The sequence below is a fragment of the Talpa europaea genome (genome assembly GCF_964194135.1).
Source record: "Talpa europaea genome assembly, chromosome: 2".
In the NCBI taxonomy this organism is placed as follows: Eukaryota; Metazoa; Chordata; class Mammalia; order Eulipotyphla; family Talpidae; genus Talpa; species Talpa europaea.
Window position 1 is genome coordinate 151,614,263 of NC_140068.1, and position 26,958 is coordinate 151,641,220.

The following is a 26,958-nucleotide window of genomic DNA, read 5'->3' on the forward strand; positions in this document are numbered from 1 at the left end:
TTCCCCAAGGCACCTGTGCACCATCACCCCAGTCCCCTGTGCTTTATACTGATGTCTTATTGGGTTCCCCTATATTCCTGCTATAAGTAAAACCATCTGATATTTTTCTTTTTCCTTCTGGCTTATTTCACTGAGCATAATTCCTTCTAGCTCCATCCATGTTGCTGCAAATACCATATATTTATCTTTTTTGATTGCTGGGATTTTAAAATAATTAATAAATAACACCCCTCTCTTTACAAACAATTTGAGAGATATATTGGATCAATAATAGAGATAAAATTTGAGACTTATCCTGAAGAAATCCAGGTTGCAGGATGTGGCCGTGATAAGTGACCAGCTCAGCCATACCACAGCCTGGCCCCGTTCCACAGGCTATGCTAGGGGCAGCCTGCATGAGAGGGAATTCTTGTCTGCAGAGCACACACATTCATCCAGGATTGCTGCCGCGCCCTGGTCAGGGCAGAGAGAAGAAAACAGATATAGGTTTTAGTTTCAGTTTTTGAACATTACCAGTTGTAGTAGTTTCTGGGTCTGCTTTAGCAAATCTGGTGCTCAAAACAACTAAAATTTATTCCCGTGCAGTTCTGAAGGCAAGAAATCCAAATTCAAGGTGTCAGAAGTATAGTGGCTACAGGGTTCCTTTGCCTCTTCCAGCCTCTGCCAGTGGCATTCCTGGTCGCATCATCACTGTCTCTTCCTCCGTGGGACCTTGCGTTGCTCCTCCTGAGGGCCTTCTCCTCTGCGTCTGTCTTGAATCTCCCTGTGTCTTTTAGTATACAGCAGGCCCTTGTGACAGCATGTGGGACCCTTCTGGGAAATCCAGATGACCTCCTAATGGGCTGCATTATGTCCCCCAGAACTCATATGTTGAGCCCTAATTCCCAATATGACTGTCATTGAAAATAAAGTCCTTCAGGGCCTCCCCTGGTGGCGCAGCAGCTGAGCATTGGGCTGTGAAGCTGCCCGCAGCCTCTGCAACACCGGTTTGATCCCCGGCCGCAGGGCGAGGGTCCCACATGGTGCCCAGACCTCTCCTGCTGCCCGCTGCTCCCCTCAGCAGTGTATTTCAGTCCTTCTGCCTGTTCTGCTCCCTGCTCTGGCTCTGGTGAATTCTCTCACCCTCCCGCACTTCTGACTGTTCCCAGTGCTTGTATAAATAAATAAATAAATAAATCTTTAAAAAGGAAAGAAAGAAAATAAAGTCCTTCAAGAAGTAATTAAGTTTAAATGACATTATAAGGATGGGGCCCTAATCCAACAGGACTTGTGTCCTCACATGAAGAGGAAAACACTCCAGGGATACATGCATACGAGAAAACGAGATGTGAGGACCCAGAAAGGCGACGACTATCTACAAACCATGAGAGGCTGCTGGAGAAGCCAACTCTTCCCCATTGATATTGGACTTATAGTCCCTGGAACTGTGAAAAAGCAAAATTCTGTGTTTTTTTTTTTAAGATTTATTTATGCATACAAGAGTTGGGGTGCAAGCCAGAGATGTGGGAGGTGAGAAGATTCACCAGAGACAGAGCAGGGAACAGAACAGGCAGACTGACTGAAATACACTGCTGAGGGGAGCAGCGGGCAAGATAGGAGAGGTCTGCCACACCATGTGGGTAGCTCCCTGGCTGGGGATCAAACTCATGCTGCAATAGCTGTGGATTGCTTCATAGTGCTGCGTTTTAACCCCTTGCACCATGAGGGAGGCCCCACAAACTTATGTTCTTTAAGCCACCCAGTCTGCAGAATTTTGTTATGCCAGCTCCAGCAGACCAGTATGTCCCCTTATCTCAGAATCCTTAATTTAATGGCATCTGCAATGATTCCTTTCCCAAATAAGATAACTTGTATAAATTCCAGAGGTTATGACTTTATATCTTGGTTGCTGCTATTCAATCTACACCATAAACCACGGACAAATGACTGTCCCCACAATTAGATACTTCATTTCTCCTTCAGGGAGAAAAATAAATAAAGAGAGAGACTAGAGCCAGAGCCAGGACTGGTACTTACTGACCTAATGGTGGTTCCCGAAAACAGAAGACGTGGGCAAAGAGCACTGCTCCCAACACCTCCTAAAGCCCCAAGAGCTTTCAGTCCATTCATACTCTGTTTAGAAGCTGCCTCACCTGAGGCCAGACCATGGGAGGTGCTTACTTGACAACAGCGCCCCCCTCACCCTGATAACCCCACTAAAATCTGCCATGACCAGATCTACTTTTTCCATCATACTAACAACCATTCCCCACCTTCCACCATGCAGGCCCTGGCATATAATAAACAATAATAAAAATAGTAGTGAGAAGACACAGGGTATCATGGAACATGCCTGTCTTGTCACAGAGCCAGAATCAAGGAGGTGAATAACCAGGGGTACATTTTATCTCCAACAGGACTGACAACTGCTGAATCAGCCAAGGAATATTTTTGAGCCTGATGTTTGATATTGTGCCACTGATGGAAAGTAAATACCTCCCCAGCCTATAGCAGCCAGAAGTCTAAAAGAATATTAATCTCCGTAGGCCATGTTAGAACAGGACAACCGCTACCATTGCTTTCAGAGGGGTGGCGACATCCAAGCACAGGAGAATCAAGTGGGTCTCTGGGAGGCTGAGATATTGCACAAGGAGTGAGTTTCTCCCCAGATAAGGGCTGAAGGAAGGAATCCATTATTGTGGGTTCCTATGAGTTGGCTGCTAGGTGGCCACTCATGGGCAATGGTGACCTATTTGCTATCTACAAATCACAGCAGAACATTCTTTGACTACATACAGAGTATAGCTCAGATCACGAAGCAGGCCTGGGGATGTCCAGGCCACTGTTGACCTGATTACGTGTCTATCTTCATGGCGGTCTTGGGATAACTCTGCCTGAGATAACATCAAATACTTGACATATGTCATGATGTCCCCTTCCATCCCTTCTAAAACTTTGTCCTCCATTCCTATCCCACCCTTGGGACTTTATTCCTCATACCACTGTCGCATGATCACTTTTACTAGCCCGTGTGCTTTCACAACAACTTCTGCTCAAGTAGCGGTCTTGCCTTATAAACCTGCTCCATGACTGCTCTGTCCCTCATCGTGTTTCCACTGCAAAAGGGCAACCAAGTTGCTGTTGCAACACATTATTATTTCTTCCCCAGCACTGGGATGCCCTCTCTCTCACACCTTCTTCCAGAGCTACACAAAGAGTGAATACATGGGGAGCTCTTAGAAAAGTGCCTGTCACCTGGAGGGTCCTCACTCCACAAGAGTGTTAGGAATTCTCTAATTTCTTGGGGAAATTCATAGTATCTGCATTTTAGTATCTGCAATGAGCCAGTCACTTTGCATGCTAGAAAACACCAACAATGTAGGCCTAGCATGCAGTGAGAGGTCCTGGTTCCTGAGTCATGTCATCAAGGCAGTGGCCCATAATTTGCCATGTGGACAGACCCAGAGGCAGCAAACACAGGAGTCCCAGTCTCCGGTGTAGAACATGGTGCTTTGCCCATGTCAACTCCGCCCATGAATCAGGCAGTGTCATTCCCACCTTCAAGATGGGACTGTGAAAATTGAAATAATCTTTACTAACGACTAGCACCTGTTGAGCTCCTACTCTGTGCTAAACAACTTAGGTGCATCCACTTAAGGAACTGTTGTCATAATGTAGTGGCTTAGGGCCGAGACTCAGAGAGCAAGACTGCCTGATTCAAATGTCAGCTGTGCCTCTTGACAGTTGGTTGGCTGTGGCAAATTACCCCTCTCTCTGCTTCAGTTGCACCGTTGGTGAATGGGATAATTACACTACCCAGGTAGTAGGTTTGTTTGAGGATGGAATGAATGAATACATGGAGAGCACCTAGAAGAGTGCCCATCACATCAGAGGCACTTGCTGCAGGCTGGTGATCTCATAGTGTGTTATAAGAGAACCATGAGGCTTCAGGAGGCTAATTAATACCCAAGGTCATAGGCAATCAGAGAAGCCAGACCACAAACCCAGGCATTTTGGCTTCATGGATCAGACATAACCCAGAACACTACCTCTTTGTCAGTGCCTGCATGGTGTTATTGCACAATTGAGGGGTACCTGGGGATCCCAAGCTGTTACGGGGTGCATACTCTGAAAAGGGTCTTGTCATATGTGTGCACAAAGGCAAAGGAAGCAAACTCTTAGTGTGAAAGATTTTTAATAGATTTGATAGGCAGAGAGAGAGAGAGAGAATGAAGAAAGGATTTCAAATAATAGTTTTCCAATAAAAATCCCCAAATTACCCATCCCCTCATGGGACAATGCCCAGACAAACAGGTTCTGCCTGAAGTAGGGCCACTGAGGACATGTCTAAGGCACCTTCTGGCGGGGAATAGCAGGAAAGGGATAAGGAAGATCCAGCAGAAAATAGAAGGAGATATTCAAAATTCAAAAGGCAACCACATAATAACCCACCGTGAAGTCAGGATAATGTCTGTCATTATCTCTCCCCACATGTGTCTCACCCACGTGTCTCTTGCAAGTGCCTGTACATGTCTCTCCTCCCAGGCCTTCCTGGTCCCCTTTCATTCCACTTCCATTTAAATATCCATCCTGCACCTTCTCAGCTTCCCTCTCTCCCACAATTCAGGAAGTTTGGTTCGTGGCATGCTAGGACTTAGAATCAAGGCTCCTGCATGCAAACGAGGGCAGGGAAAATGATGCCTATTCAGTGCTCCTCCCACCTCCGTGGAGATGTTTTTATAGCAGTGGGAGAGCCAAGATTCACACCAGGTTCTCCCATGCCATACAGAAAGGACTTGGCCACAGTCCTGGTGATGAATGAGGGTTGTTATCCCAGCCTGCTCTACATTTTACTTCCGCAATGCCCTTCTTCAAAATCCTTTCTCTGCTCAGCCCGCTGTCGTTCACATTTGCAGCTGGCACCTTCCCCCAGTGGAGACCTTTCTGAGCAGGGCGAGTCCTTAAAGTCCTGTGTTCTAACATGAATAACCAGAGTCCCTGAGGACCTGTTCCAACTTTCTGCAGCTCAGCTTTGATGTTTTAAATTCCCAACCGATTTGAACATTATCAGATATGCAAATTATAACACTACATATTGTTAATATAAAGAGAGGTACTTGCTCCCAAAGGAATTTGCTAGCTGGCAAAGGAGGTAGGCAGGTACACAAATAGCAGAGGCACGAACAGGTTGGAAGCAGCTCAGGAAGGGCCACAGCTGTTGAATGAGTCCACGCCTATACTGGCTCCCTAGTAATGGTGGTGGGGGGAGTCTCACAGCCCCCCAAGTCTGGGGCATGGGACAGGCTTGATACTCCACGCATTGCTGTGCAACAAGGAGCCACAGCATTCTGGGATCGCTAAGGACTCCCTCTAAGGCTTCAGAACAGCTTCAAGGACACCAGGGTCACAGAAAAACACCATTTGGCAGATGGCAGAAGCTGCCTCGGGGAAGGAGAAAGCTCGGCTCTGATGCCAAACCAGAGAGAACACATTTTCTCTGAGCTAGAGAAAGGGAGGCGTGCCCTTTTCTGTCCAGAAGCAGCAGATGGGCCCAATTTTCCAGTACTTTCTAATCATTTTGTAGGTCATAGACCCATTTGAGCAGGGACTCAGCGCTGAGGATCCATGCCTCAGAAAAAAGAAATTGAGCCCATACACCATGTTGTAAAGCTTCTGTGCTCCTCAGACCCTCTGGAAGCTGGCTGTGGATTCCCAATGTGTCCATAAACTCTGGCCTAAAAGTCCCTATTTGTAGTGGCCTTTAAAAAATAGCTACATATTCTTTGATTGTCTTCTTCCCATCCAGGGGTAAGGCTTCTGTCTCTTCTATTTAATCTGAGCAAACTTGCGACTGCTTCTACCAATGCAGTGCGGCTTCAAAGTTGGCTCATAAAAGGCCAAGCAGCTCTGAGTCGGTTCACTTGTATGCTTGTTTGGGGGGGGACTCCAGGCCATGTGAACCAGCTGTGTATAAAGAGATAGTGGATAGTCCCAGGTGAGCCCAGCTGTAGTGAACTAAATTGCATCCCCCCAAAGATGTTGAAGTCCTAACCTTCTTTACTGGTGAGGGTGACCTGGTTTGGAAATGGCTCTTTGCGGATCCAGGTGAGGTGAGTTCATCAGGGTGAACCCTAATCCAGTATGACTAGTGTTCTTGTAAAAGAGGGGATTTGGACACAGAGACAGACATGAGAACAGAAGGACACCACGTGAATATGAAAGCAGAGCTTGGGTTGCAGTAACTACAGCCAAGGGACATCAACAATGACCAGCAACTCACAAGAAGGCAAAAGAGAGAAGTGGGACAAATTCTCCCTCATGGTTTTCAGGGAACCAGCCCTGCCAACACCTTGATCTGGAACTTCCAGCCTCTAGAACAATGAGACAACAGGTTTCTGATGTCTAAGGGATCTGGTTTATAGTACTTTGTTATGGCCACCCTAGCACACGAATAAACCATCCTTGGAGGCTCCAGGTAGGGAACGAAGAGACCAGCTTAGAAGTGGGTTATCCAGGGCCTCCCCAGTTGCGCAGCAGGTTGAGCATAGCACCATGACACTGTCCACAGTCTCTGCAGTTTGAGTTCGATTCCCCACTGGCCAAGGAGAAAACCATGTGGTGCGGCAGACCTCACCTGTCTCACCTGCTGCTCCCCTCAGCAGTGTATTTCGGTCAATCTGCCTGTTCTGCTCCCTGCTCTGTCTCTGATAAATTTGTTTGCCCTCCCGCACCTCTGGTCTGTACCCCAGTTCTTGTATAAATAAAAAAAAAATTTAAAAGAAGTAAGTTATCCAGTTCCCAAACTCTTTGGTCACCTGGGAACATTCTGGGCTTTCCAGATGAGGTCACACACACCGTAGAGTAGAAACATGTCATCACTACTGTGCCTTGATTGACTTGTTGGCCCACAGATGCAGTGAGTAAAGTAAAATGGTTGCTTTAGGTCACTGACTGTGGAATGGTTTGTTATGCAGTGATGGTTATTTGGGACACTTCTTAAAATTCTCCTGACCTTTGATCATTCTAAATTATGCCCTCTCACTTCATTGCCTGCAAAGGGAACTCTCATGATAAACCAATTTGAGCTAAATATCTGCAGTAACAGCATCATAGAATATGAGAATTGGAAGGAAGTGTGATACTCACATTTAGGCAAAAACAAATTATCCACAGTCCCAACTTCATACAAATCAAACAGCTTTCATTTTCCCTTTCAATCCCTGTGCATACATAATTTGTGCATGGTTTGTTCAAGAATCATTCAACATAGTTTAATCAGGGTAGAGATAATTTTCAAGTCTGCTTTTTCAACTTGCAATTTATCATAGCATTTTTCATGTTGCTACATAGTCTTTATATTATCTTAATTGGCTGCAAAGAATTTTATGAGTGATTATACCATAATTTACTCAGTCATTGTCCTTTCGACCAAAATAAAAACTTTGATGTAAATCTTCTTTCACTGCAACATTTTAATTATTGTCCTAAATCAAGGGTCAGCAAACTATGGACTGAGACAAATCTACCCACCCCATTTCTCTACTTCCTGCAGACTAATGATAGTTTTCAAAGTTGCAAAAGCCTGGAAAATATTTACAAACAGTATTTCATAGCACATGTAACTTACGTGAAATTCAAAATTCAGTGCTTGTAAATAAAGTTTTATTGAAACACAACCATACCCATTCATTTACATATTATCTGAGGTTGCTTTCCCAATACAATGGCAGAGTTGAGTAGTGGACCACAGACCCATAAAGTGTAAAATATTTGCTATCTGGCCCTTTAGGGATCCATGTACCCCCTTTAAAATACACATCAAGCTATTCCACCCCCTTAGCATTCAAGTTAAATTTCATATTTTTTAAGCTTGTCAGAAATTTCTTTTGCTCTCCTTTCTCTCATTATTAGTGTATTCAACAATGATTTGTTAAATACCTGTTCTTTACTAAGTACCTGTTCCTGCCAGGCATTGTGGGGACACAGAGATAATTAAGGCAAAATTCTTGCTTTCGAGGAGTTTACAGTTTAACAAGACATTCAAGACAGAAACACATACAGAAAAATGATTGGGTCAAAAGCCCTGTGAGGCATTAGATCAGCATAGAAACGCTGTGTAGCCAGATGTGGGCTAATTCCTGACCGCCTGGATGTGACATTGAGCTTTGGAGAAATGAATAAAATGGCAATATTAGTAGAAAAGGCAACTACTCAGCATGTGGGGGGAACAGAGTGGCTGCAGCAAAGATGATTTAAGAGCCACAGCCCTTGCTGTGAAAGGAGAATCAGTTGAAAGGATGTAGAAGAAGAGGGTGGGGAAGGAAAGAGGAGATTTTAGTCAAGGCAAGAGTTGTGTGTGTGTGTGTGTTGGGGTAGGGGGGGTGACAGGGTACAAAATTAACAAAAACAGAAAGCTCCTTAAACCTTCAAGTAATCTACCAGAATCATGAATACTTTTATTTTCCTTTGGAGAAAGACAGGGAAGACATATACCATTTTCTCATTGTTCTATCAAATAAAAGAATACATGCTCTATACACTTCAGGAGTTAGACATGTTAATTATGAGAGACACTTCTCATCAAGTCTTCAAGACTTCCTAAGAAATAAGATTCGATTGAAGATATCTGTTACATGCCATAAATAATAAGAGTAGGGGTCTCCCTGGTGGCGCAGGGAGTTACAAGATGTAACCTATGAAGCTATCACCAGCCAACTGTAGCACGAGTTCGATCCCTAGCCAGGGCGCTACCCACATGGTGCAGCAGACCTCTCCTGTCTCACCCGCTGCTCCCCTCAGCAGTGTGTTTCAGTCAGTCTGCCTGTTCTGCTCCCCACTCTGTCTCTGGTGAATCCTCTCACCTCCCACACCTCTGGCTTGTACCCCAGCTCTCATATGCAGAAATAAATAAATCTTTTTTAAAAAAGAATAAATTGAAGATACCTGAGAGTTTTCAAGAGTGATTCTTGGGCATACCTTAGCAAGTATTCTTTTGAGCTTACCAACTACAAGCAGGGTGATTACACATAAAAATTTTCCAGTAGGGTCTTGGCAGAAGAGCAGCTGGGGTTTTATCCTTGTGCTTTCAGCCTTCATATGTAGCTAACTAGTTGTGTTAACTTTTTCTTTGGAATTCCATCTTTATGCAAGAACCTCCACTCCCAATTATTTCTGCTTTCTCTGCCATTTTAGGATTTCCCCCTCCCCGCCTGCCTCCCCTTGTCAATGTCTTCCTTATTGGCATTCAATGTCACCTCTGCCATTGAGCTTCAGTTGTCAGTCCCACACTGCATCTTATTTTTGGGTCTCCTATGCCTAAAGGTCTATTGTTGCCATTCCTAACCCTCTTGTAAGATTCAGGGACTTTTAGGTCCCAAAAGTCTGTTTCAACCTCTGGTCATAAACAGGCAAATCTAGGATATTAGATAAATGTTACCCATGAACCTGTCATACAGCATCTTTCTTGCTTTTCAGGAGCTTCTCCTCAAGAGGAAAACAGAGAATTCTCCAAATCAGTAAGAGCATGGGTAGCGAACATGTGTAATAGTGGATGAGGTATCCAAAGTTACATTCAATATAATATACATAGTATAACACAGAGCTCAAGCTTCATGTCTCCCCACTTTTATGGGCCCTTCCAGACCCTGTTAATTTTACTTTTTTTTAAGATTTGTTAAGATTTGTTTTCTATTTATACAAGAGCTGGGGTACAGGCCAGAGGTGCGGGAGGGTGAGAGGATTCACCAGAAACAGAGTGGGGAGCAGAACAGGCAGACAGACCACAAACACTGCTGAGGGGAGCAGCAGGTGAGACAGGAGAGGTCTGCTGTGCCATGTGGGTATCTCCCCAGCTGGGGATCGAACCCACACTGCAGAGGCTGCGGACTGCTTCACAGCACTGCGCTCAACCCACTGTGCCACCGGGGAGGCCCCCAGACCCTGTTAATTTTAATTTTGTGCTTTTTCTTTTCCTCAAAAAGGGACCCTCCAGTTGAATACGTTTCAATCTGCAAAAAAACCTAGATCTGCCCCTGGCAGATTATTGAAGGACTGACTGAGATGGTTAATAGTGATGAGATTGGTGAAGACAGAACAGTCGTAAAGGGAGAAAAAGCAAAGTTCAGGGCAGCCTACCTTAGTGAGCACGGGTCAGAATGTACTATGTGAAGCACAAGTCCAACCCTGCATGTACCTCCTTCTTCCCTTCAGAACCAGATAGTGCCTGTGACTGGCACTAACATTTATTCAGTGTGGCCTCAGAATCCCAGTCACACTGGCTGCTCCCTTATAGTGTGAACTGGCATAAAGTTCTCAACAATAGGTAGACAAAGGACTTACCAGCTAATCAAAATATGGATTTGAACCTGGGAAGTAGTCTGACAGATTTTATTCTTTCATATCTGTTTCAACAAACTAAGATTGAGTTTAGTTTATATAGGAAGGAACAGTGAGTCATTGACAAGAAATATGTAATTCTTCTTGACAGGGTGCTAGTGGTTCTCAGTAGTTTTAACCTAACAATATGTTAATGCTATTAAATGCAGAGGAAGCCAGTGCTGGGGATTTAATCTCTTTCTCTCTAAAGAATATGCCCTAGATATGCAAAAGTTCGGTTCCCATTATAGCTTCTTTATTCTGCTCTTAGGTCTTTAATGGGATTTTGAAAAGACAGGCAACAGATTTTACATAGCTATTTCGCAGACTTCAAGTTTATGTAGATGACTTTGTTCTCTTACCTGCTGGAGTAGAGAGGGGCCATTCATTTCCAGAACATTTCACAGTGCATTCTCAGTAATCGATGAAATTTTATCTTACTCACGTTTTAGTTTATATCTCCTTTTCATCACCAGAGTTCAGGCTGCCATTATAGCTAATCCCAAACCCTGCCATAAATTGCCAAGCCTCTCTCCCACCTCCTCTAAGGACTATATGAACTGCTGATTCTATTTCTCTGGAAAACCCTGACTAATACCACATCAAATACTCATTTGCAGGATTAGCGGAGTTGTACTAAGCAAGAGAGATCACCCACGTTTCAGAATGTCTCTGGGTTGTGGGGGTCACAAGGCCGAAAGGAAAGAGCATGGAATTGACGTCTGATTCAGTGAGAGGGTATTTGTCTGCAAGGAAGAGAAGCCCATTCACACAAGATAGAGCAAAGAGGCCTTACTGGGAGGAGGCAGAATGGAGGGGCAGGAGGTTAAACACGGAACACAGACATGACCAAGCAGTTTAGCTTTTATCTCTCTGGTCTCCACTCAGAGTCACTCCTGCATGTCTTTTCTGCTCGACAATGGAAGGTCAAGTTGCTCTACAAACTGTAATTCCAAATATATTTACATTCTTAGGTACTGGAAGTTAAGACTTCAACATACAAATTTTAGGGAAACAGTTCAATCCATAGCATACCCAGTTTGGGCCTCCCTGGTGGTGCAGGGGGTTAAGCACCGCACTATGGGGAGGTCCATGGCCTCTGCATCACAAGTTCGATCCCCAGCCGGCCAAGGAGCTACCCACATGGCACAGCAGACCTCTCCTGTCTCGCCTGCTGCTCCCCTCAGCAGTGTATTTCAGTAGATTTGCCTGTTCTGCTCCCTGCTTTGTCTCTGGTGAGTCCTCTTACACCTCCCCCACCCTGCATCTCTGGCCTGTACCCCAGCTCTTGTATGCATAAATAAATAAACCTTAAAAGAAATTAACATAGCATACCCATTCTGACAGGGGACCTAACTAATTGACCTAATCTGAAATTCCTCTTCAAGAAAATTTGAACACAGGGCCTCCCCGGTGGCCCAGCGTTTGAGCACTGGGTTGCGAAGCTGCCCACAGCCTCTGCAGTGCCAGTTTGATCCCCAATCCCCAGTGAGGGTCCCACATGGCGTGCAGACCTCTCCCACCACCTGCTGCTCCCCTCAGCAGTGTACTTCGTCAGTCTGCCTGTTCTGTTCCCCGCTCTGGCTCTGGTGAATTCTTGCACCCTCCCGTGCTTCTGACTGTACCCAGTGCTTGTATAAATAAATAAATAAATAAATAAATAAATAAATAAATAAATAAATAAATAAATCTTTTTGAAAAATTAAGAAGATTGTAAAATAATGGTACTTCATTTAAAAAATATTCATAATTTTTTTATAAAAAGAAAAAAATATGGACAACATTGCCTCTTAACATTTATGTGAAGACCAAGTAAGAGGACGGACATAGGGCATAGATGATAGCTATTATGATCACTACTTTTTCCCCAGAAGTGAGGCTTCCTCTGCTTCAGAACTCTTCTTGCTTCTCATCAAGAGGCTTCGCTCCTGCTGCCTTCTTCTGACTTAGGTTAATCACAGTCACTGCATATTCACACCTCACATGGAGTAAGCAGGGTATTTTAAACATCAATTTTATTATCCAGTTATGTTAATGGTGCGTGAAATAACATGTGAAGAGCCCATTAAACATTGTGAAAGAGTTTCCATTTCTTAAAAATAAGGGAATAATAAGAGAGGCCAACATAATTCATTGCTGAGGGGGAGAGGGGCTGACTTTCATCTTCAGATGTCCTTCTAGAAGACACAGCTTTCATATCTTAGAGCTCTGCATTTCAAAAGAATCTGGGGAACAGCCGATCCTTGTAGGAATTATCCAGCAGCATGTTTTTGATGAACAAATGATTAAGTGTGTGTGAAAAAACACAGGAATAAAAACTAATAGCTTGTAGTTGAGATGAGTTTTGATCCAAAATGTTAATTTTCTTTTCTTTCATCAAATTCTGTCTTGATCTCTGACTCAAACCTCATTGGAGATCCTTAGCCTGTCAGTCCCAGGTATAACCTGCCTAGAAAGTGCTAAAGGATAAATTCATAAGCAACATCTACCCAGGTCTTCCTCCCCACCTGAGCCCAATACCAGCCCCACCCTGTACTCTCAGGAGCTTCAGGCAACAGTAGACTCTAATCATCTATGTGTGAGCTTATGATGGACATCTAGTCCTTTCCTCACATTGTTACATGTCCTAGAATTACAGGTTCCTGATAACACTTGGGATGTTGTCTTCTAGGACAACACAACACACTCCTGGATTTCCTTCTACCTTGTGGGTCACCCATTCTCGGGAACCTTTGTTGATTTTTCTTCATCTCCCATACCCTTTGCCATCAGAGCATGTTGGCATATACACCCTTTTATCATGCTCCATGGAATACTTACAAAATGGCGGTGGGAACAGGAAGGAAGTTGTCTTCATGTGTTAGAAGTTTGGTTAACATTTTTAGACAGAAGAATGACAATGGTGCACCAGTTCTATGGACTTCCCATCTAGAGGACCACTTGTAGTCTTATTTTGGAATAGTTATTGGTGTTTGGAATTCCGGTGGCTGCTGAGAAATTGTCCAGCGAGGCCTGAAGAAGGTAGAATGTTACTGTTGAAGGATTTGTCCCTAGTACATGTTTTAAGGGAAGAATAAATCTGAATGAATTTCTCCTTCCTCTGGTGTGGGCAGAAGACTTGTGTGAAGAATGCATGCATACAAGTGAGAAAGACCAAGAATCTGTTCGATTTCAAAAATAGACTTGATTGTGTGACTCACATTTAAGTTCACTCCACCTTGTTTTGGACAACTTCTGTGTATCATGGTATCAGCAGGAATTTGAAAAAAAAAAATTAATGATACCAAAGAATACCGTAAGCTGAAAGAAGTAAGCCCAGGTCAGAAAGACAGAGCAACTGATGAAAACCAGGCGAATGGACCAGATGAGGGCCAGGCCCGAGCAGAGCTACAGCCCAGAGCTGTTCCAGGGAAACCTGGGTGTGAGCTCACCTGTGTGACCAGAAAGCCCTGAAAGGCCTCACTCTCAGGAATGAAGTGCTCCTTCCTTACAAGGGCGTCCTGGCATTGTAGTGCCAGGAAGGCACAGAGCTGGTTCTCTAAGATCCTAAGCAGAAGGGTAAAGGAAAATCCTGGAGCCCTCGGTGGCTTTCTCAGGCTTTTATTGAGCTTTTACATGTAGTGCAGCAACCAGGTACATGGCAGGTAGGGTGTGCCAGGGGGCCAGGAGGTCGGCAGGCCTCTAAGCCCCCAGCAAGTCTTCATTCTGGGCTCTCTGGTGCTCTTTCTCACCTTCTCTCTCCTGTTCTTCTCCTGCCTCTGCTTCTCTTGGCGAATATATCAACACTGCAGTGATGGCCCACAGAAGTAAACAACACAACTAAATATAACAATGCAACAAAATGGAGGTACCCCATCAGGCAGGGCAATCCTAATGGCAGGAGGGCAGAAAAACCTGAAATTATTTACCCTACAGGCATCAATTCATAAAGCTGCATCAACCCAGGAGGTCACCACCAGCCCCTCTTCAATCTACAACCCCAGGTTATACTCTCTACAGAAGGCCCAGCTGTCCATCCTGTTACTGACACATCATTATGAGAAGCCAGATCCATGATTGGTCTACCCCGTGTCAGACTTTTTGCATAACAGGGCTGTGTTTATTTCATAGGGCTGTCACCAGTGTCACACCCTGAGTGCCACAGACATACAATTTCTCAAAATTCTGGAGGCTGGAAGTCTAAGATCAGTATCCACAGGACTGTTCTTCCCTTTCAGGCTGTAGGAAAGATCTGCCCCAGGTCTCTCTCCAAGCTTCTGGAAGTTCCTTGGCTAATGGCAGCACAAGTCCAGTCTTGTGTGTCTGTGTCCAAACTTCCCATCTCCCCCTTTCATAAGGACAACACCCATATTGGATTATGGCCCAACCTGCTCCAGTGACACCTTATTTTAACTTAATTAATTACATCTGTAATAGCCCATGTTCCAAATCACATACAGTCGTATTCTGAGGCACTGGAGAGTTAGGAATTCAACAAATTTCAAAGGAGGTATAAATTTGACCCATAATGAGAATTTTGAATTTTACTGGTTTGAGATATCTTTTAAATTCACATGTTAAACCCGCCAAAATGAAAGGATTGTGGGTCTGTTTTGCAGAGAATAAATGTGCCATCCAGTCCCCGTAATAAAAAGCAAGGCAAGTCCCAGATTCTAGGGTATATAAGAGTACAATAACTTAGCTTACCCTCCCTCCACCCCTAGGTGCCTGTAACAAACCACATCAGCATCCTTAACAAAAAGGGAAGGACTAAATTGTATGTTTTGAAATAAGATCTTAGCACAAGTCAGCAAACTCTGGCCTCTGGACAAATCTGACCTTCCATCTGCTTTTGTAAATAATTTTTTATTGGAACACAGATATCCCTTGTGTTTATATATCATCTGAGGGCTGCTTTTGCACACTATCAACAGAGTGAGTGGCTGCAATGGAGGCTGCATGACCGAAGAAACCTACAGCATTTACTGTCTGGCCCTTTACAGAATAACTGCCAACGTTGGGGCTAGTACAATGCAGTTCTCAGAAAAATACAGTGGTAAAGAAAAGGAAAATTCTAAGGAGGTAGCACAGCATAGCTATGGGACATCATCTGCACCCTGGTTACCAGTAAGAAAGGTCATATAAAGTTCATCAGGAATTGGAGTGTCTTCTTCAAGGAGGCTGAGCAAACTCTTAAAAGGCCCACTCTGGGGAACAAGGATCTCAAATCAGCAAAATGCTATGTCCCATCTCTCTCTCTCACTCACAACAGAAAGTCAGTATTCTTCTATCAAAGTCAAGGTGATTCTGGGCCAATCACAATGCTTTGGCCCATAGAATTTAGTGTCTCGTTAAATAGTCACCTAATTGGAAAGATTAACTTGGCCCTTTGTCTTGGTTTTATCCTGGAAGGTCTAAGTCACAGGCAGTGGAGGACAGCAGTTCTGAACACTGGACCATGTGCTGGAGCTGGTCTCTGAGGAGCGTCCCCCAGTCCTTTGGAAACGGGAAAATAAACTGAGTCTTTCTTAGTGCTATTTTATTCCATTCACAATACTATCCTTTATTCTGGACTGTTTGAACATGCCGCCACCTTGTACATAATGACAGTGAAGGTGGTTGGGAGCTGGTTTATTTGTTTTCTCATAACCTCAGTGGACTAAATAAAAAGTTGGCAGCCCAACTTGCCCTTTTCTTCCTGAAAATGTATAAGCCCTAAATATTAAACATGTAGGAAACATTACTCCGTGAAGGCCTTAAGGGAAGAAGTTGCTCTACTGTAAGAGGCTCCAGCTATTGGGAACAGGACACTAGGGCGAATTACTGCTAATAAATGTTGATCACACCCTGGCCCTTGGGTCCACAGGAACCAGAGTATCCAGACCCCTCATGTCCGGAACCATTTTTCTGTCTCTTCATTCCCTTTACTCCATCATCATTTTCTCATGTTGTAGGCGGCATGATTTTATTTCATGCTCCCCTCTCTACTACTTTAGAAACAGAGAAAAAATGGTGGTTTTAGTCCACTTTGGTTGAAAATTTCAAAGACTGTGATTGCTTGCCCTGGATTACATGTCCATCCAGGCACGCTTGTGGCTGTCTCCCTCCCTTCAACCCCCCAGGTCCCCTTGTCAGTGAGGCCTTCCCTGGACATCCATCTAAAATTGTACCCCTCAACCTCTTCCACCTCAAAGTCCTTATTTCCCTTTATATTGCTCTTTTTTTCCCCCCAACCAATTTGTTAAGTATATTGTCTAGCTCCTCCTAGTATACCATAAGCTTCATGAGCCAGAAATCATTGTCTGTCTGTCTCTATGTGCCGATGTCTACAACAGTGCCTGACACACAGGAACTCAGTGACTATTTGCTTATGGAATGAATGGGCTTGATTGTCAATCCCTCACTGGATTGATAATCCTTCCACTAGAGTGGGGATTTTGAAACACCATTTTGTTTTTTGCCTTTAGCTGACAAATCCCAGTGTCTGGAAATAGTGTCTAATGCCTAGAGGACTCTCACTGAATATTTGTTGACTTGATGATCGATGAATCCCTGTGGCCATGGAGATGGTCCAATCACAGCACCATCTCCATGGCTACAGCGATTCATTGATTCTCTTCTCCAAAGTGGAGTCTATTGTGGGTAATAAATATCCTCTGTGCTTTCCTAACTTGGAGTGAGGTGGACTTGAATTTGAAGTGTTCATACTATATACGGTTATAGCTAAGTGTGAAGCAATAAAATATGACTTCACATAAATCATAGTGCAGTGAGGATGAGCAAAGTTGAGTCAGAGCTGACTACCACCGGGCTTGGCATAAAACACCAGGCTTTAAAGATGTTCTCCACCCTCATGGGCACGCATTATAGCCTATTAGGATCCTCCTGCACATTTCTCAACCTTGCATTTCAAGAAAAATGCAGTCTTCTGCTAATGAGCAATGTTAAGGGCATTGTGAGAGACAGTTGCCCACCAAGTAACCCACCAACCACCAACATTTTTCCTACTTATTTACTACTCTAAATAAGTATCAGCTTGACTACCTTATGTTATAAATTACACGATTTTTTCAGTTTTTAAAATCTCTGTATGTAAACCTTCTATCCTATCAAACATTTGATTCCCCCCTTACTGTGAATGCCTCCACATGACTTGTTACCATAGAGACAATCACATCCATCTCATTTAATTGTGTAAACAGCACACCGTTCTGTCCATCTTGTCAATAAGCTCTTTTATTTTTCCTTTTCTGTGTAAGTTTTGATCTTAACTTAGGTGAATTTAGAGCAATATGTTTAAAAGGACTCACATCAACAATGAAATTCAATTTCTCTTGATGAATTAACTAGACACCTCCTAATTCAATATTCAATTAATTCAGATGTAGAGGGAAACATCTTCAGCAAGCCTGAATTCTGAAGATCAGAGTTTCAATTTCAATGTAATTATCTGAAACTTAAGATTGCCTTATTAGAGTCAAGACGATAAAAATATTTTTAAAGCAAGAGGTATTCCCTCGATATCTAATCTGAAGGATATTGCCTGCCATAACAGCTCTTAAATGCCAGCAAACAACTCCAAATAGCCATTGTTCTTTTTTATTTTTGAGTAGGGTTACCAGGTAAAGTACAGTATTCAGGACATACTGCTAACAAATTATTTACGATTGATCTGAAATTCAAATATAACTATTTTTATTTTCTAAATGCAACAATTCTATTTGTGAGAGACAGTTGCCCACCAAGTAACCCACCAACCATTAACATTTTTCCTAGTGACCAGAGAAGACTAAGGAGAGATGCTGCTCAGGAACAGTAAATCCACTGAGGAATAAAAAGCCGCAATGTGGACCTTGGATACTGGGTCCTCAGCACAATAAATGGCCCCTAAATTTTGGCATAGGAACTAAATAACTTATTCCCATTTCATGCAGGACAGAAGGGGGGAAAAATGTTATTTCATCATTTGAAACTGTTTTCTACAGCACATTTTTTACTCTCTCTCAATGTTGGTAAGGAAATGCCAAGAATTCTCTTAGGCTCCTGCTCTGGCTAACTTTGAAGCGGGGTCAAGAGGACAAAGGTCTGGCTCCTTCTCTGGAACTCCATGAGTGGGCTTGGGTAAGTCATTACAATTTGCTTGTCCTCGGGTCTCCCTGGTGGTGCAAGAGGTTAAGCACAGCACTATGAAACTATATGCAGCCTCTGTGTCATGAGTTCAATCCCAGGCTGGCCAGGGAGCTACCCACATGGTGCAGCAGACCTCTCCTGACTCGCCTACTGCTCCCCTCAGCACTGTATTTCAGTAGATCTGCCTCTTCTCCTCCCCACTCTGTCTCTGGCCTGTACCCCAGTTCTTTCATGCATAAATAAATATATCTTTAAAAAAATTTTGCTTGTCCTCTATGAGCCTCCTTTTACAGTCTTTATTCAAAAAATGGTAATGACACCGACCCTGTGGAACTTGGGTTTCTGTTGTTCTTAAATTATAACCAGTGGTTGAAGCCAAAGACTGTTACAGGTGGTGCACGCGGGAAGGGGTTGCTGGTGAGATATATAGCCCCAGGGAAAATGCTAAAAAGTATTGCATTTTGGGTGGAGACTCTGAGAAGAAATATGTGGGACTGCAGAAGCAGCCCCCAGTATTCAGTGTTTGGGATTTAACATTTGCGCATTCAACTTTTGGATTCAACGTTTTCAGATCTTCAGCGATTCTAGAGTCAGTGATCTTGGCCCCCATGGCGCCGATGTTCCAGAAGGCTGCTGTGGGCCTCTGAAGGACGTGGAGAGGCCTCCAGCGGCCAACCTCAGAGAGGAAAAGTTTGGAGGCTTTGCAAGTAGCCGAGCTACTGAGACTGTTCCCAGTTTTTCTGCGTTACAGCCTGGCAGGGAAGACAAAGACCTGGAGCCAGAGGCCTAGCTGAGTTGCGTGAGTGTGGCCTTTTGTCCGGTTGTTCAATTGCTGTTTTGAGTGTTGCTTGTCTGCTGTTGTGCTGGGGCCTCTCAGCAGCTTCAGGTGAGGTAAAGGCCATTTTTGGCCTTAGTAACTCTTCGTTTTTCTCTGGCTTGTTAAATAAATCCCATTGTTGCTGTTCTCTGAGGCTGAGTAGACTTACCCTTGTGTGTGCGGGTGAAGAAGTCAGACAATGACAGGAAAACTATTCCAACCGCATCCTTGGCCGGTTTTGGGTGTCCCTTGCTGCCTTGTTTCAAAATAAGATAATATATGATAATGTTGTCGTTTTTGTAGTCTGTGGGTTTGGAGTGCCAGGTCCTTGGGTTTACTCTGGGAAAGATTTCAACAGAGCTCCCATTTTGGCGACCCATGGTGAGTTTTCCAGGCGAGTTTCTCCACGAGACAAAGGCGTTAGATATATTTAAAGGTCAGGTTTATTAGGAAAAGAACAGAAAAGTAAAGTACACTTGCATAGACGCAAGCAGGCAGGAAGAGGTGCCCCAAAGGGACAGGTTTGCTGAGAGAGGCCTACATGGTTGCAGGCGGGTGGCCTTGAAGAGAGTGGCCTCCGCTGAGGGAGGTCAGTGAGGAGCAGCTACAGGTACAGGTACGGGCAGGCAGGAGGCTGCTGCCCTGCAGGAGGGAGTTGGTAAGAAGAAGCACCTGCATAGTCACAGGTGGGCAGAGGGAGAGCTGCCCCTAGCCTGTGCAGAGACTGCACTGATAGAGTCTTCTTCTCTTTGGGTGGGGCCACTCCTTGTGAACCATCAGTTGGTTGCTAATTTTGGATAACTATGTAAAATTTGAAAGGGACAGGAGATTCTACAATGGGTTCAATCTCCATATCTTTACCTTTGGATGCGCCCTCCCTGGGATACCTGCTTGGATGTTATGCTTTGTAATCTAGGCGTCTGCACCTCAGGATCATAGTCGGCACCTAAGGATATTAGTTTCCACAACTGTATGTCTACCCTGAAGGATCTTGGTTTCCATAGCTGTGTCAAGGGCCATGCTAATCTCTTCTGCCCCCACCTCCTTGTGTGAGCCAGGTTTCTGGTCTTGTGAAGCACCTCCTTTTCAGTGCTTTTTTTATTCTTGCGCTCCATTAGATAATATAAATAATATGACTATTATATAGTTATGCAGATATCACACAGACATGAGGTGGTATTGTTATTACAGCCCTTCTGTGATTTCCCTGGGCTGTGCAATCAATCCTGTGTGTGTGCTAGGAAAGGCAATTTGGGTTAGGGGTGGAATGGGGTGCCTGTCAGAACTGAAAGGCTTCATTGGACCCTTCACAGTGGGAGCCCAGGCAAGCAGGTATGGGGCTTTATCAAAGGGAGCGAACTATCACAGGAGCAACTAGTCCACTCTAGACAGCTCTCTGGAAAAGCCAAGGGCCTCACAGCTGCCATCCTCCTGCTAAAAAGTCACTAAATTGCACCTCAGCAGGACAAGCTTAAGTAATTACAGTCACTGCGGTGAAATCAGATCACTTTTTTAAACTACTGGTCAAGTCATTGGTTGCCATAGTGAGATCTGGAAACAGTAGGGGTGGGGTAGGGGTGGCAGGAATATTTTCTTAGCCCAAAACACTTAAAAAATGAGGTGGAACAAGGCAGAGAAATGTTCAAAGCTTCAAAGTTGCACAAGATAATTGTTCTGTTTTTGCAAAGAACCTGAAGGCAGGTCAAGAAAGATAAGGTGTTCCCAGCTGACACTTGATCTCAGGAATCTTTTTGGGCTTTATTGTTAGAAGTGTGGGCACTGGTTAAATAACTGAAAGTTGAAAGAGGTTCAAAGACCATCTCAACTGGCTCCTTCAAAACCCTCTGCTTCCATGTCACCTGCCTTCACTTGATCACCTCGCCTTTCCTATCTTATTTTCCCTTTTTCCTAACTTATAATGGGAGCTGGAGAAAGTACATATTTGTACATAGGCTCCTGTTGTGTGAAATGTTTTTTCTTAGTCTCTGTTTAAACATTCAATAGCTCTCCTTAAAAAAAAATATATATAGTCTAGGTTGACTATATTTCAGCCTGGCCCTTATCTGTTTTAAATTTTCCTTTAGAACTCTCCTGCACTGTTGGTGGGAGTGCAAACTGGTCCAACCACTATGGAGAGCTGTGGGGAGATTTCTGGACCTACTAAACATAGAGCTTCCACATGATCCAGCGATTCCACTCCTAGGTATTTACCCAAAGGACACAGAAACATCCATTCCAAAGAGCACCTGCACCCCTATGTTTATAGCAGCACTGTTTACAATAGCTAAGCCTTGGAAACAACCCAAATGCCCAAAAAAGATGACTAGATCAAGAAGATGTGGTACATATACACCATGGAATATTACTCAGCATTCAAAAAAGATAAACACATGCAATTTGCAGCCACATGGATGGCGCTGGAAGGGATCATGCTCAGCAAAATAAGCCAGAAAGAAAAAGAAAAATACCGGATGTCTCACTCATAGCAGGAATCCAGAAAACTTAAATAAGGGACCAGGAAAAAGAATAACTATAAGAAAGAAAATATCAAAATCAACAAATAACTATGAACAAGAGACACTCTATGGGGGGTGGGGGGCAGGGAAAGGAGGGCTTGGGGTAAAAATAAGGGGGTTGTAATTATATGGGGAATATAAAAATAAAATTTAAATTAAAAAAATAAAAAGCACATGGAAAGTCAAATAAATAAATTTTCCTTTAACTCAAATTCAAAATATTGACTTTCCCTGTCAATAACAATTATTTTTAGAAGTCTGCTTTGTTAGTCATTAACAATTTAGCAACTATTTTTCCAATGTAATTAGATTTTTGTTTTTAAACCTATTTTTTCTGGAAAACTGACCTTAATTTCAACTTATGTTGATCTTTCCAACTTAAGACATATTTTAACTCTTTCTATTCTTGTGGTAAAATATACATAAAAATTGCCATCTTCACCATTTGTAAGTGTATTATAAACATGGCTATAGAAATATGTGTTTGAGACATTGTTTTCAATATTTTTTAATGTATAATCAGCAAATGTCTACACATAGGTAATTCTATTTTTATTTTTATAGAATTCTATTCTGCAATTCTGTTTTTTTTTTTTTAACCATTATACTATTTTCTATAATGGCTACACCATTTTACACCCTACCCCACCTCTGGCTTCTAATTTCTCTACAGTCTCATCAACACTTGCTATTTATTGATGTTATTTTTTTTGTCATCCAAAGATATGTGAAGTGGTTTATCACCATGGCTTTGATTTGAATTGCCCTAGTGATTAATGATGTTAAGCATCTTTTCATGTACTTGTTAGTCATTTGTATATCTTCTTTGGAGAAAAGCTTATTCAAGTACTTCTCTTATTTTTAAGTGGGTTATTTGCTTTTTGTGTTGTTGAATTAAAGGAGTTCTTTATATATTGATTATTATCTCCCTGTTAGAAATATGACTTACATTTTCTCCCATTCTATATGTTGCCTTTTAACTCTGTTGAATATGTCCTTTGATGCACATAAGTTATTAATTTAATTAATTAATTGATTAATATTAATTAATTATTCCTAGTTAAAGATACACAGAGACTACACACACACACACACAACTGTAGTTTAAGATGCACTAAGTTAAGAAACTTCAATCTTATTCATATACCTAAAGATCAGCTGAACAAATGCCTATTTTTTCTTCTATGAACATTGCTTAGCCCTAGCAAAACACTGACATTACTAGCTAGCCTTATAGTTCTATATGGAGGTGATGTTAAGGATGATTTAGTCATGATTCTAAGATTTATTTATTTATTTATACAAGCACTGGGTAAGTCAGAAATGTGGGAGGGTGAGAGAATTCACCAGAGCCAGAGGGGAGAGCAGAGCAGGCAGACTGACGAAATACACTGCTGAGGGGAGCAGCAGGCGCAGCAGGAGAGGTCTGCGCGCCATATGAGACCCTCACCCAGTGGCCGGGGATTGAACCAGCACTGCAGAGGCTGTAGGCAGCCTCACAACCCAGCGCTCAACCGCTGTGCCATCAGGGGAGGCCCTAGTCATGATTCTAATTTAAAAAATTATATTATAACTAGTTCTCTTGTTGAATCTACACAAATTTCTAAGACACTTCTGAATGTCTTTTAATCACAGTTATCAGTTCCTAGATTATATTCATCATAGACAATATTCACCTTCGTTTTATATATATAAATTATATAAAAATATAAATATATATCTTTTTTAAAGATTTATTTATGCATACGAGAACTGGGGTACAGTTCAGAGGTGCAGGGGGTGGGAGGATTCACCAGAGACAGAGTGGGGAGCAGAACAGGCAGATTTGAGTGAAATACACTGCTGAGGAGAGCAGTGGGCGAGACAGGAGAGGTCTGCTGTGCCATGTGGGTCACCTCCCTGGCCGGGGATCAAACTCATGCTGAAAATGCTGTAGATAGCTTCACAGTGCTGTGCTTAACCCCTTGCACCACCAAGGGTTTTTATATATATATATATATATATATATATATATATATATATACACGCATATACATATATATACATATACATATATATACATATATATATAAAATAGATATATATGTATTTCAAAAAGGAAATTTCAAGGAAAGTCTAACCACATTTCCTGCCCCCCCGCAACCTACTGTTTCCATGTACACGGCTGACAGCTTAAACCTTAAGCTCAAGACATTATTCCCAGTTTATGAAAACTTATCAAGGAAGGTATAACACTGTTACCAATCAGTATATACAAGGCATTGTAAGGTAGAGTAGTTTTTTCCAAAAGAGAAGATAAGGAAACACAGCATGAACAACCAAAGAATTGAGGAAGAACTAAAATATAAAGCCATGAGGGTGGAAACTGATAGTAACAGTTCACACATATATATGGTATTCACAATAAACCAGCATTGCTCTTGGTGCCTTGCATGTAGTAACTTAAAATGATACGAGTATTCCTATCTTATAAATGGGAAAATGGAGAACTGAAAAAGTTTAAGTAACTTGCCTAAGGTTGTGCAAGTAATACTTGGCTGAGCCAGGCTTCAAAGGGATCTAGCAAGAGTAAGTGCAATCATTATACTTCCTGGAATTCACACCCATGAACTTCCCCAAGTCTGTTATGCTAGGGCTGTTATGTGAGGCCAATAGAACACAGCAGAAGGGATGGTGTTTCCCTTCCAATATTAGACTATAAATGAACTTGTGGCTTCTGTATTGATGTCACTCCCAGATAACTTGATCTGGGAGAAGCCAGCTGCCAGGATATGAGCAGCCCTACACTGAAGACCACCTGGTAAGGAAGTGAGGCCACCAGTAAACAGCCTCCTGAGTGAGTTCAGAAGTGGATCTTCCAAGCTTAAACAAATCTTCAGATGACCACAGTCCTGGCTTATATCAATATCCCATCTAGAGTCTCATAAGAGACCCTGGTCAGAACCACCCAGATGTCCTGGCCTTCAAAAATCACATGAAATAATAAATGCTTGTTGTTTGAAGCAGTTAAAATATGGGATAATTTGTTATACAGCAGTAGATAACTGATATATCTTCTCAATATGCTTTGCCTGATTTATAATTTCTTCTAGGCCAGAGACTTGATGAAATGCCAAACTGTTTCACACCTTAGTTTGATTGTCTATAAAATTAATTGCAATGCACATTCTTTCTTAAAGCAATGCAGCTCTTCTAAAGTGAGAGCGGGACCTCCCCTGGTGGCGCAGCAGTTGAGCACTGGACTGCAAAGCTGCCCGCAGCCTCTGCAGCGCCGGTTCGATCCCCGGCCACCAGGCGAGGGTCCCACATGGCGCACAGACCTCTCCTGCTGCCCGCTGCTCCCCTCAGCAGTGTACTTCGGTCCTTCTGCCTGCTCTGTTCCCCGCTCTGGCTCTGGTGAATTCTCTCACCCTCCTGCACTTCTGACTGTACCCAGTGCTTGTATAAATAAATAAATAAAATCTAAAGTGAGAATGGACCTTTGCAATTATGTCACGTCCAACCTACAATTTATTTAAAATGCTCTAAATTAGTCTTTCTCTGGGAATAAAAGTCTTTTATTTTCAAATTGGCAAACACCAAAATTCCCACCATATTTCTCCATTTCAACCTCTTGACCCAGAAAGCATAACCCCCTATCCTTCTCAAAGAAAAATGGTTAGAAGAAATGCCACATAGGTATCTAAGGATCTCTCAGTTGAATGAGTGGTCTTCTCATTCATCTTCTATATAAAATACTTCAGATCTCAATGCTTTGAACTACAGAACAGTGATTCCTAAGCTAACATTTTTGAAGCTTTGAGGAGGGTGACATGATGGGTCTTGACTCCTTAAAATGTATTAAAATTATAGTATCATCTACAAATAGTGATAGTTTTACTTCTTTCCCTACTTGGATTCCTTGTATGTCTTTCTCTTGTCTTATTGCTCTGGCTAGGACCTCCAGTATTATGTTGAAAAGCAGTGGTGAGAGAGGACATCCTTGTCTTGTTCCAGATCCTAAAGGAAAGATTTTCGGGTCTTCACCATTGAGAACAATGGGTTTGTTGTATATGGCTTTTATTATCTTACGGTATTTTCCTTCTATCCTGAGAATTCCAAGGACCTTCATCGTAAACAGATGTTGAACTTTGTCAAATGCTTTCTCAGCATCTACTTATATGATCATATGGCTTTTATATTTCTTTTTGTTGATGTCTTGGATGACATTAATTGATTTTCAGATGTTGAGCCATCCTTATGCCCCTGGAATAAATCCCACTTGGTTGTGGTTATAATCCTTTTGATGCATTGTTAGATTCTGTTGGCTAGGATTTTATTGAGGATTTAGGAATCTACCCAAAGAACACAAAAACATTAATTCACAAGGATACCTGCACTCCTATGTTTACCACAGCACTTTTTACAATAAGTAACATATGGAAACAACTCACATGCCCAAAAATCAATGACAGGATCGAGAAGATGTGGTATAGATACACAATGGAATACTATTCAGCAATTAAAAAAGATAAACTCATGCCATTTGCAGCAACGTGAATGGAGCTGAAGGGATTATGCTTAATGAAATAAGTCAGAAGGAAAAAGAAAAATATAGGATGGTTTCACTTATAGCAGGAATATAGGGGAACCAAGTAAGGGCTCAGGAAAACTAATAATAAAAAATAAATAAATAAATAAATAGATAGATAGATAAATAAATAAATAAACAAAATCTGAGACATTCTGCAGCAGAGGGGGCGGAGAGTGATCAAAACAGGGGAGTGAAGAGCACAAGGGACTATGGTGATGGTACACGGATAAATTGGTGATGGAAATTTTATGGGGACTACGCCTGAGATGAAAATGCATACATTGTGGGCCTCCCCTGGTGGCGCAGCGGTTGAGTGCTGGGCTGCGAAGCTGCCGGCAGCCTCTGCAGCGCCAGTTCAATCCCTGGCCCCCGGGTGAGGGTCCCACATGGCGCGCAGACCTCTCCTGCCGCCCGCTGCTCCCCTCAGCAGTGTACTTCGTCAGTCTGCCTGTTCTGTTCCCCGCTCTGGCTCTGGTGAATTCTCTCACCCTCCCGTACTTCTGACTGTACCCAGTGCTTGTATAAATAAATTAATTAATTTAAAAAAAGAAAATGCATATATTGTACAAAAATGAACAATTATGTAAAAA